This window comes from Mytilus californianus, unplaced genomic scaffold, assembly GCF_021869535.1.
Source record: "Mytilus californianus isolate M0D057914Y unplaced genomic scaffold, xbMytCali1.0.p SCAF_6, whole genome shotgun sequence".
Taxonomy (NCBI): domain Eukaryota; kingdom Metazoa; phylum Mollusca; class Bivalvia; order Mytilida; family Mytilidae; genus Mytilus; species Mytilus californianus.
In genome coordinates this window covers 21,482,733-21,495,196 of record NW_026262712.1, presented here as the reverse complement: position 1 = coordinate 21,495,196, position 12,464 = coordinate 21,482,733, and the positions used below count along the sequence as shown (strand labels likewise).

Below are 12,464 nucleotides of genomic sequence, written 5' to 3'. Positions count from 1 at the left end.
ATTGACTTACGTGTAACTTTTTCAATTTTTTAATGCAACCTTTTGTTAACAATAGTGCTCGACACATTTAATGACCAAAAGGACAACTCAATTCCATCTTGATACAGGTAAATGTTTAAAAAAATGCTTATTTGTTTAAAATCAGAAAATGACGTAACGTCGTCTTCGAATTTTTAACAAATTAGTAAATGATAGATAAATCATTCAGGTCACTAGTTTTAATCTTGAAAATATTATAAATTAATATATGTAATTTCTTTTAATTAAAAACCAGGGTAACGTTTCTATTTTTGCCTAGTAAACATTTATTTATATCAGACAATGCACGCACGTGGACGAGGGTACTTATACCGTCTTTAAGAATGTTGCGCTTGGATTGTCAATGATAAAGTTAACTGGTCTGTATGTAGTTTTACTATCATATCTTTTTAACAACTCAGTACTCTTTGTGGATTTTGTTTTATTCTGGTACAAAACCTCTGATATAAATAGACTTTTGAAAGAATACAAAGTAGACTGTCTATTAAGTCTGTAATAGTATATAGATTTTTAGGTTTTATACCAGCTGGCCTTCGCACTAAAGTTCTTTCATCTTCATCATTTTCGTTTTCGAAATACCCTTGAAAAAAATTCAGCCAGTGTTCAGCCTTCTCTTTATCAGTACTTACATAACACATTTTACAATCTCTTTCATCATATAATTCGGATGGGGGAATTTAGATTTTCATTTCGACTTCATATGACAAGAAATTCTTCTTTGCTGACTCTGATATGTCTTTTCCACGATTTTCACGTTCTTGTCTGACATTTGAGCTCTAGTTTCAGATTTTTGAACATAGTGCCCTTCGATACCTTGCGCAAAAGATGCGCCTGTTTCTCCTCTACAAGACCTATATAGTCATACCCCGTGACACCCCTCATTATTTTTCTCTAGAAGCCATGGAATAGACCAACCCCCCGGTTTTTAACAATTTTTTTTTTCAAATCTTGAGCTCTAGTTTCAGATTTTTGAACATAGCGCCCTTCGGTACCTTGCGCAAAAGATGCGCCTGTTTCTCCTCTACAAGACCTATATAGTCATACCCCGTGACACCTCTCATTATTTTTCTGTAGAAGCCATGGAATAGGCCAACCCCCCTGCTTTAAACAATTTTTTTCAAAATTTTGAGCTCTAGTTTCAGATTTTTGAACATAGCGCCCTTCGATACCTTGCGAAAAAGATGCGCCTGTTTCATACCCCGTGACACCCTACATTATTTTTCTCTAGAAGCCATAGAATAGGCCAACCCCCCTGTTTTAAACAATTTTTTTCAAAATTTTGAGCTCTAGTTTCAGATTTTTGAACATAGCGCCCTTCGGTACCTATCGCAAAAAATGCGCCTGTTTCTCCTCTACAAGACCTATATAGTCATACCCCGTGACACCCCTCATTATTTTTCTCTAGAAGCCATGGATTAGACCAACCCCCCTGGTTTTTTTTAAATTTTGAGCTCTAGTTTCAGATTTTTGAACATAGCGCCCTTCGATACCTTGCGCAAAAGATGCGCGTGAATCTCCTCTACAAGACCTATATAGTCATACCCCGTGACACCCCTCATTATTTTTCTCTACAAGCCATGGAATAGGCCAAACCCCTGTTATTAACATTTTTTTTCAAAATTTTGAGCTTTAGTTTCAGATTTTTGAACATAGCGCCCTTCGATACCTTGCGCAAAAGATGCGCCTGTTTCATACCCCGGGACACCATTCATTATTTTTCTATAGAAGCCATGGAATAGGCCAACCCTCATGTTTTAAACAATTTTTTTCAAAATTTTGAGCTCTAGTTTCAGATTTTTGAACATAGCGCCCTTCGGTACCTTGCGCAAAAGATTCGCCTGTTTCTCCTCTACAAGACCTATATAGTCATACCCCGTGACATCCCTTATTATTTTTCTCTAGAAGCCATGGAATAGACCAACCCCCCTGTTTTTTTTTAAATTTTGAGCTCTAGTTTCAGATTTTTGAACATAGCGCCCTTCGATACCTTGCGCAAAAGATGCGCCTGTCTCTCCTCTACAAGACCTATATAGTCATACCCCGTGTCACCCCTCATTATTTTTCTCTAGAAGCCATGGAATAGGCCAACCCCCCTGTTTTTAACATTTTTTTCAAAATTTTGAGCTCTAGTTTCAGATTTTTGAACATAGCGCCCTTCGATACCTTGCGCAAAAGATGCGCCTGTTTCTCCTCTACAAGACCTATATAGTCATACCCCGTGACATCCCTCATCATTTTTCTCTAGAAGCCATGGAATAGACCAACCCCCCTGTTTTTAACAATTTTTTTCAAAATTTTGAGCTCTAGTTTCAGATTTTTGAACATAGCGCCCTTCGATACCTTGCGCAAAAGATGCGCCTGTTTCATACCCCGTGACACCCCTCATTATTTTTTTCTAGAAGCCATGGAATAGGCCAACCCCCCTGTTATTAACATTTTTTTTCAAAATTTTGAGCTCTAGTTTCAGATTTTTGAACATAGCGCCCTTCGATACCTTGCGCAAAAGATGCGCCTGTTTCTCCTCTACAAGACCTATATAGTCATACCCCGTGACACCCCTCATTATTTTTCTCTAGAAGCCATGGAATAGACCAACCCCCCGGTTTTTAACAATTTTTTTTTTAAATCTTGAGCTCTAGTTTCATATTTTTGAACATAGCGCCCTTCGGTACCTTGCGCAAAAGATGCGCCTGTTTCTCCTCTACAAGACCTATATAGTCAAACCCCGTGACACCCCTCATTATTTTTCTCTAGAAGCCATGGAATAGACCAGCCCACCTGTTTTTAACAATTTTTTTTCAAAATTTTGAGCTCTAGTTTCAGATTTTTGAACATAGCGCCCTTCGATACCTTGCGCAAAAGATGCGCCTGTTTCTCCTCTACAAGACCTATATAGTCATACCCCGTGACACCCCTCATTATTTTTCTCTAGAAGCCATGGAATAGGCCAACCCCCCTGTTTTTAACATTTTTTTTCAAAATTTTGAGCTCTAGTTTCAGATTTTTGAACATAGCGCCCTTCGATACCTTGCGCAAAAAATGCGCCTGTTTCTCCTCTACAAGACCTATATAGTCATACCCCGTGACACCCCTCATTATTTTTCTCTAGAAGCCATGGAATAGACCAACCCCCCTGTTTTAAACAATTTTTTTCAAAATTTTGAGCTCTAGTTTCAGATTTTTGAACATAGCGCCCTTCGATACCTTGCGCAAAAGATGCGCCTGTTTCATACCCCGTGACACCCCTCATTATTTTTTTCTAGAAGCCATGGAATAGGCCAACCCCCTGTTATTAACAATTTTTTTCAAAATTTTGAGCTCTAGTTTCAGATTTTTGAACATAGCGCCCTTCGATACCTTGCGCAAAAGATGCACCTGTTTCTCCTCTACAAGACCTATATAGTCATAACCCGTGACACCCCTCATTATTTTTTTCTAGAAGCCATGGAATAGACAAACCCCACTGTTTTTAACAATTTTTTTTTTAAATCTTGAGCTCTAGTTTCAGATTTTTGAACATAGTGCCCTTCGATACCTTGCGCAAAAGATGCGCCTGTTTCTCTTCTACAAGACCTATATAGTCATACCCCGTGACACCCCTTATTATTTTTCTCTAGAAGCCATGGAACAGACCAACCCCCCTGTTTTTTTTTAAAATTTTGAGCTCTAGTTTCAGATTTTTGAACATAGCGCCGTTCGATACCTTGCGCAAAAGATGCTCCTGTTTCTCCTCTACAAGACCTATATAGTCATACCCCGTGACACCCCTCATTATTTTTCTCTAGAAGCCATGGAATAGACCAACCCCCCTGTTTTTAACATTTTTTTTCAAAATTTTGAGCTCTAGTTTCAGATTTTTTAACATAGCGCCCTTCGATACCTTGCGCAAAAGATGCGCCTGTTTCTCTTCTACAAGACCTATATAGTCATACCCCGTGACACCCCTCATTATTTTTCTCTAGAAGCCACGGAATAGACCAACCCCCCGGTTTTTAACAATTTTTTTTTTAAATCTTGAGCTCTAGTTTCATATTTTTGAACATAGCGCCCTTCGGTACCTTGCGCAAAAGATGCGCCTGTTTCCCCTCTACAAGACCTATATAGTCAAACCCCGTGACACCCCTCATTATTTTTCTCTAGAAGCCATGGAATAGACTAGCCCACCTGTTTTTAACAATTTTTTTTTTTAATTTTGAGCTCTAGTTTCAGATTTTTGAACATAGCGCCCTTCGATACCTTGCGCAAAAGATGCGCCTGTTTCTCTTCTACAAGACCTATATAGTCATACCCCGTGACACCCCTCATTATTTTTCTCTAGAAGCCATGGAATAGGCCAACCCCCCTGTTTTTAACATTTTTTTTCAAAATTTTGAGCTCAAGTTTCAGATTTTTTAACATAGCGCCCTTCGATACCTTGCGCAAAAGATGCGCCTGTTTCTCCTCTACAAGACCTATATAGTCATACCCCGTGACACCCCTCATTATTTTTCTCTAGAAGCCATGGAATAGGCCAACCCCCCTGTTTTTAACATTTTTTTTCAAAATTTTGAGCTCTAGTTTCACATGTTTGAACATAGCGCCCTTCGATACCTTGCGCAAAAAATGCGCCTGTTTCTCCTCTACAAGACCTATATAGTCATACCCCGTGACACCCCTCATTATTTTTCTCTAGAAGCCATGGAATAGACCAACCCCCCTGTTTTTAACAATTTTTTTCAAAATTTTGAGCTCTAGTTTCAGATTTTTGAACATAGCGCCCTTCGGTACCTATCGCAAAAAATGCGCCTGTTTCTCCTCTACAAGACCTATATAGTCATACCCCGTGACACCCCTCATTATTTTTCTCTAGAAGCCATGGATTAGACCAACCCCCCTGGTTTTTTTTAAATTTTGAGCTCTAGTTTCAGATTTTTGAACATAGCGCCCTTCGATACCTTGCGCAAAAGATGCGCGTGAATCTCCTCTACAAGACCTATATAGTCATACCCCGTGACACCCCTCATTATTTTTCTCTACAAGCCATGGAATAGGCCAAACCCCTGTTATTAACATTTTTTTTCAAAATTTTGAGCTTTAGTTTCAGATTTTTGAACATAGCGCCCTTCGATACCTTGCGCAAAAGATGCGCCTGTTTCATACCCCGGGACACCATTCATTATTTTTCTATAGAAGCCATGGAATAGGCCAACCCTCATGTTTTAAACAATTTTTTTCAAAATTTTGAGCTCTAGTTTCAGATTTTTGAACATAGCGCCCTTCGGTACCTTGCGCAAAAGATTCGCCTGTTTCTCCTCTACAAGACCTATATAGTCATACCCCGTGACATCCCTTATTATTTTTCTCTAGAAGCCATGGAATAGACCAACCCCCCTGTTTTTTTTTAAATTTTGAGCTCTAGTTTCAGATTTTTGAACATAGCGCCCTTCGATACCTTGCGCAAAAGATGCGCCTGTCTCTCCTCTACAAGACCTATATAGTCATACCCCGTGTCACCCCTCATTATTTTTCTCTAGAAGCCATGGAATAGGCCAACCCCCCTGTTTTTAACATTTTTTTCAAAATTTTGAGCTCTAGTTTCAGATTTTTGAACATAGCGCCCTTCGATACCTTGCGCAAAAGATGCGCCTGTTTCTCCTCTACAAGACCTATATAGTCATACCCCGTGACATCCCTCATCATTTTTCTCTAGAAGCCATGGAATAGACCAACCCCCCTGTTTTTAACAATTTTTTTCAAAATTTTGAGCTCTAGTTTCAGATTTTTGAACATAGCGCCCTTCGATACCTTGCGCAAAAGATGCGCCTGTTTCATACCCCGTGACACCCCTCATTATTTTTTTCTAGAAGCCATGGAATAGGCCAACCCCCCTGTTATTAACATTTTTTTTCAAAATTTTGAGCTCTAGTTTCAGATTTTTGAACATAGCGCCCTTCGATACCTTGCGCAAAAGATGCGCCTGTTTCTCCTCTACAAGACCTATATAGTCATACCCCGTGACACCCCTCATTATTTTTCTCTAGAAGCCATGGAATAGACCAACCCCCCGGTTTTTAACAATTTTTTTTTTAAATCTTGAGCTCTAGTTTCATATTTTTGAACATAGCGCCCTTCGGTACCTTGCGCAAAAGATGCGCCTGTTTCTCCTCTACAAGACCTATATAGTCAAACCCCGTGACACCCCTCATTATTTTTCTCTAGAAGCCATGGAATAGACCAGACCACCTGTTTTTAACAATTTTTTTTCAAAATTTTGAGCTCTAGTTTCAGATTTTTGAACATAGCGCCCTTCGATACCTTGCGCAAAAGATGCGCCTGTTTCTCCTCTACAAGACCTATATAGTCATACCCCGTGACACCCCTCATTATTTTTCTCTAGAAGCCATGGAATAGGCCAACCCCCCTGTTTTTAACATTTTTTTTCAAAATTTTGAGCTCTAGTTTCAGATTTTTGAACATAGCGCCCTTCGATACCTTGCGCAAAAAATGCGCCTGTTTCTCCTCTACAAGACCTATATAGTCATACCCCGTGACACCCCTCATTATTTTTCTCTAGAAGCCATGGAATAGACCAACCCCCCTGTTTTTAACAATTTTTTTCAAAATTTTGAGCTCTAGTTTCAGATTTTTGAACATAGCGCCCTTCGATACCTTGCGCAAAAGATGCGCCTGTTTCATACCCCGTGACACCCCTCATTATTTTTTTCTAGAAGCCATGGAATAGGCCAACCCCCTGTTATTAACAATTTTTTTCAAAATTTTGAGCTCTAGTTTCAGATTTTTGAACATAGCGCCCTTCGATACCTTGCGCAAAAGATGCACCTGTTTCTCCTCTACAAGACCTATATAGTCATAACCCGTGACACCCCTCATTATTTTTTTCTAGAAGCCATGGAATAGACAAACCCCACTGTTTTTAACAATTTTTTTTTTAAATCTTGAGCTCTAGTTTCAGATTTTTGAACATAGTGCCCTTCGATACCTTGCGCAAAAGATGCGCCTGTTTCTCTTCTACAAGACCTATATAGTCATACCCCGTGACACCCCTTATTATTTTTCTCTAGAAGCCATGGAACAGACCAACCCCCCTGTTTTTTTTTTAAATTTTGAGCTCTAGTTTCAGATTTTTGAACATAGCGCCCTTCGATACCTTGCGCAAAAGATGCTCCTGTTTCTCCTCTACAAGACCTATATAGTCATACCCCGTGACACCCCTCATTATTTTTCTCTAGAAGCCATGGAATAGACCAACCCCCCTGTTTTTAACATTTTTTTTCAAAATTTTGAGCTCTAGTTTCAGATTTTTTAACATAGCGCCCTTCGATACCTTGCGCAAAAGATGCGCCTGTTTCTCTTCTACAAGACCTATATAGTCATACCCCGTGACACCCCTCATTATTTTTCTCTAGAAGCCACGGAATAGACCAACCCCCCGGTTTTTAACAATTTTTTTTTTAAATCTTGAGCTCTAGTTTCATATTTTTGAACATAGCGCCCTTCGGTACCTTGCGCAAAAGATGCGCCTGTTTCCCCTCTACAAGACCTATATAGTCAAACCCCGTGACACCCCTCATTATTTTTCTCTAGAAGCCATGGAATAGACTAGCCCACCTGTTTTTAACAATTTTTTTTTTTAATTTTGAGCTCTAGTTTCAGATTTTTGAACATAGCGCCCTTCGATACCTTGCGCAAAAGATGCGCCTGTTTCTCTTCTACAAGACCTATATAGTCATACCCCGTGACACCCCTCATTATTTTTCTCTAGAAGCCATGGAATAGGCCAACCCCCCTGTTTTTAACATTTTTTTTCAAAATTTTGAGCTCAAGTTTCAGATTTTTTAACATAGCGCCCTTCGATACCTTGCGCAAAAGATGCGCCTGTTTCTCCTCTACAAGACCTATATAGTCATACCCCGTGACACCCCTCATTATTTTTCTCTAGAAGCCATGGAATAGGCCAACCCCCCTGTTTTTAACATTTTTTTTCAAAATTTTGAGCTCTAGTTTCACATGTTTGAACATAGCGCCCTTCGATACCTTGCGCAAAAAATGCGCCTGTTTCTCCTCTACAAGACCTATATAGTCATACCCCGTGACACCCCTCATTATTTTTCTCTAGAAGCCATGGAATAGACCAACCCCCCTGTTTTTAACAATTTTTTTCAAAATTTTGAGCTCTAGTTTCAGATTTTTGAACATAGCGCCCTTCGATACCTTGCGCAAAAGATGCGCCTGTTTCATACCCCGTGACACCCCTCATTATTTTTTTCTAGAAGCCATGGAATAGGCCAACCCCCTGTTATTAACAATTTTTTTCAAAATTTTGAGCTCTAGTTTCAGATTTTTGAACATAACGCCCTTCGATACCTTGCGCAAAAGATGCGCCTGTTTCTCCTCTACAAGACCTATATAGTCATAACCCGTGACACCCCTCATTATTTTTTTCTAGAATCCATGGAATAGACAAACCCCACTGTTTTTAACAATTTTTTTTAAATCTTGAGCTCTAGTTTCAGATTTTTGAACATAGTGCCCTTCGATACCTTGCGCAAAAGATGCGCCTGTTTCTCTTCTACAAGACCTATATAGTCATACCCCGTGACACCCCTTATTATTTTTCTCTAGAAGCCATGGAACAGACCAACCCCCCTGTTTTTTTTTTAAATTTTGAGCTCTAGTTTCAGATTTTTGAACATAGCGCCCTTCGATACCTTGCGCAAAAGATGCTCCTGTTTCTCCTCTACAAGACCTATATAGTCATACCCCGTGACACCCCTCATTATTTTTCTCTAGAAGCCATGGAATAGACCAACCCCCCTGTTTTTAACATTTTTTTTCAAAATTTTGAGCTCTAGTTTCAGATTTTTTAACATAGCGCCCTTCGATACCTTGCGCAAAAGATGCGCCTGTTTCTCTTCTACAAGACCTATATAGTCATACCCCGTGACACCCCTCATTATTTTTCTCTAGAAGCCACGGAATAGACCAACCCCCCGGTTTTTAACAATTTTTTTTTTAAATCTTGAGCTCTAGTTTCATATTTTTGAACATAGCGCCCTTCGGTACCTTGCGCAAAAGATGCGCCTGTTTCTCCTCTACAAGACCTATATAGTCAAACCCCGTGACACCCCTCATTATTTTTCTCTAGAAGCCATGGAATAGACTAGCCCACCTGTTTTTAACAATTTTTTTTTTTAATTTTGAGCTCTAGTTTCAGATTTTTGAACATAGCGCCCTTCGATACCTTGCGCAAAAGATGCGCCTGTTTCTCTTCTACAAGACCTATATAGTCATACCCCGTGACACCCCTCATTATTTTTCTCTAGAAGCCATGGAATAGGCCAACCCCCCTGTTTTTAACATTTTTTTTCAAAATTTTGAGCTCTAGTTTCATATTTTTTAACATAGCGCCCTTCGATACCTTGCGCAAAAAATGCGCCTGTTTCTCCTCTACAAGACCTATATAGTCATACCCCGTGACAACCCTCATTATTTTTCTCTAGAAGCCATGGAATAGACCAACCCCCCTGTTTTTAACAATTTTTTTCAAAATTTTGAGCTCTAGTTTCAGATTTTTGAACATAGCGCCCTTCGATACCTTGCGCAAAAGATGCGCCTGTTTCTCCTCTACAAGACCTATATAGTCATACCCCGTGACACCCCTCATTATTTTTTTCTAGAAGCCATGGAATAGACAAACCCCACTGTTTTTAACAATTTTTTTTTTAAATCTTGAGCTCTAGTTTCAGATTTTTGAACATAGTGCTCTTCGGTACCTTGCGCAAAAGATGCGCCTGTTTCTCTTCTACAAGACCTATATAGTCATACCCCGTGACACCCCTTATTATTTTTCTCTAGAAGCCATGGAACAGACCAACCCCCCCTGTTTTTTTTTTAAATTTTGAGCTCTAGTTTCAGATTTTTGAACATAGCGCCCTTCGATACCTTGCGCAAAAGATGCTCCTGTTTCTCCTCTACAAGACCTATATAGTCATACCCCGTGACACCCCTCATTATTTTTCTCTAGAAGCCATGGAATAGACCAACCCCCCTGTTTTTAACATTTTTTTTCAAAATTTTGAGCTCTAGTTTCAGATTTTTTAACATAGCGCCCTTCGATACCTTGCGCAAAAGATGCGCCTGTTTCTCTTCTACAAGACCTATATAGTCATACCCCGTGACACCCCTCATTATTTTTCTCTAGAAGCCACGGAATAGACCAACCCCCCGGTTTTTAACAATTTTTTTTTTAAATCTTGAGCTCTAGTTTCATATTTTTGAACATAGCGCCCTTCGGTACCTTGCGCAAAAGATGCGCCTGTTTCTCCTCTACAAGACCTATATAGTCAAACCCCGTGACACCCCTCATTATTTTTCTCTAGAAGCCATGGAATAGACCAGCCCACCTGTTTTTAACAATTTTTTTTTTTAATTTTGAGCTCTAGTTTCAGATTTTTGAACATAGCGCCCTTCGATACCTTGCGCAAAAGATGCGCCTGTTTCATACCCCGTGACACCCCTCATTATTTTTCTCTAGAAGCCATGGAATAGGCCAACCCTCCTGTTATTAACAAATTTTTTTCAAAATTTTGAGCTCTAGTTTCAGATTTTTGAACATAGTGCCCTTCGATACCTTGCGCAAAAGATGCGCCTGTTTCTCCTCTACCAGACCTATATAGTCATACCCCGTGACACCCCTCATTATTTTTCTCTAGAAGCCATGGAATAGACCAACCCCACTGTTTTAACAATTTTTTTTTTAAATCTTGAGCTCTAGTTTCAGATTTTTGAACATAGCGCCCTTCGGTACCTTGCGCAAAAGATGCGCCTGTTTCTTCTCTACAAGACCTATATAGTCAAACCCCGTGACACCCCTCATTATTTTTCTCTAGAAGCCATGGAATAGACCAACCCCCCTGTTTTTAACAATTTTTTTTTTTAATTTTGAGCTCTAGTTTCAGATTTTTGAACATAGTGCCCTTCGATACCTTGCGCAAAAGATGCACCTGTTTCTCCTCTACAAGACCTATATAGTCATACACCGTGACACCCCTCATAATTTTTCTCTAGAAGCCATGGAATAGGCCAACCCCCCTGTTTTTTACATTTTCTTTCAAAATTTTGAGCTCTAGTTTCAGATTTTTGAACATAGCGCCTTTTGATACCTTGCGCAAAAGATGCGCCTGTTTCTCCTCTACAAGGCCTATATAGTCATACCCCGTGACACCCCTCATTATTTTTCTCTAGAAGCCATGGAATAGACCAATCCCCCTGTTTTTAACAATTTTTTTTCAAAATTTTGAGCTCTAGTTTCAGATTTTTGAACATAGCGCCCTTCGATACCTTGCACAAAAGATGCGCCTGTTTCATACCCCGTGACACCCTTCATTATTTTTCTCTAGAAGCCATGGAATAGGCCAGCCCCCCTGTTTTTAACATTTTTTTTTCAAAATTTTGAGCTCTAGTTTCAGTTTTTTGAACATAGCGCCCTTCGATACCTTGGGCAAAAGATGCGCCTGTTTCTCCTCTACAAGACCTATATAGTCATACCCCGTGACACCCCTCATCATTTTTCTCTAGAAGCCAGGGAATAGGCCAACCCCCATTTCTGCAAATGTGTATCTTAGTTCAATTTAACAATGACATCAAAGGTGCTGTATTTTACAGGGAAGGACTTCTTTTACATACGTTCTAAATTGAAGTGGGTGCATTAGTGGTCTTACACCTACAAATATTCCCTTGACAGATGCAGATTTACTGTGGTACTGAATATTAGCCTAAAAAGAGATGTGACTTGTTTTATCACTGTCATTTTATGATAGAGTTGAAATTGCAATATTTGGACGGAATGTGTGCCTTTTTAAATATTTTTCATTTAACGGCCGTTGCTGTCTCATTCATTTTTTCGGTTGGTAGATATATCTCCTTATTGTTCGCTGGCTTATTGTTCGCTAGTTATTGTTCGCTAGCTTCAGCCTGGTTAAAACAAAGCACACAAACTTTTAACACTTATACAGGTTACATACCGAACGTTACAGAGTATTTATACATGACTTGCTAGCTGACCCGTGAAGTCATTATTAGGTCAGGTATACTACCCTCCTTTCAAAGTAGCCTAGTCCTACAGACAGATAGATTGGTTATCTTTCGGACTAGTCTGCCAGGGGCGTAGCTACCTTCTTAATGAAGTGGAATCAAACTATAGGGCGAGAGGTCTGGGGGCCGCTCAAGGCCCCCATTATGTCAGGCCAGGGCAAAGCCCTGGTAGGGGGCCAGGAGGCGAAGCCCCCCGGAAGCTCCTCATATATAGCGTTTCAAAACAATCACAACCGAAATAAAACTTGACATTTTTGTTGTGGTTTTTTGGTCAACTATTTGTTTAACTTCGAGTCGAATGAAGACTTAACATTGTCGCTTGCGTTTTTTTG

General features: G+C 39.7%; 1 long non-coding RNA gene across 26 annotated transcripts; it reads right to left on the bottom strand.

The window, feature by feature from the left end:
- Positions 1-679: 679 nt before the first annotated feature.
- On the bottom strand, positions 680-12,015 carry LOC127704788 (uncharacterized). Of its 26 annotated transcripts, none has more exons than XR_007983508.1 (9): positions 10,337-12,015; positions 10,020-10,158; positions 9,635-9,850; positions 9,209-9,457; positions 7,648-7,825; positions 7,019-7,292; positions 6,262-6,510; positions 2,419-3,172; positions 683-1,093 (listed from the first exon to the last, which is right to left on the bottom strand). It is a non-coding gene; the product is annotated as an uncharacterized LOC127704788 (long non-coding RNA). The 26 variants fall into 26 exon arrangements; XR_007983509.1 differs by having other exon boundaries at positions 10,020-11,024; positions 11,202-12,015; XR_007983516.1 differs by lacking the exons at positions 7,019-7,292; positions 7,648-7,825 and adding exons at positions 8,580-8,617; positions 8,786-8,924 and having other exon boundaries at positions 682-1,093; positions 9,103-9,457; positions 10,020-12,015.
- Positions 12,016-12,464: the final 449 nt, after the last annotated feature.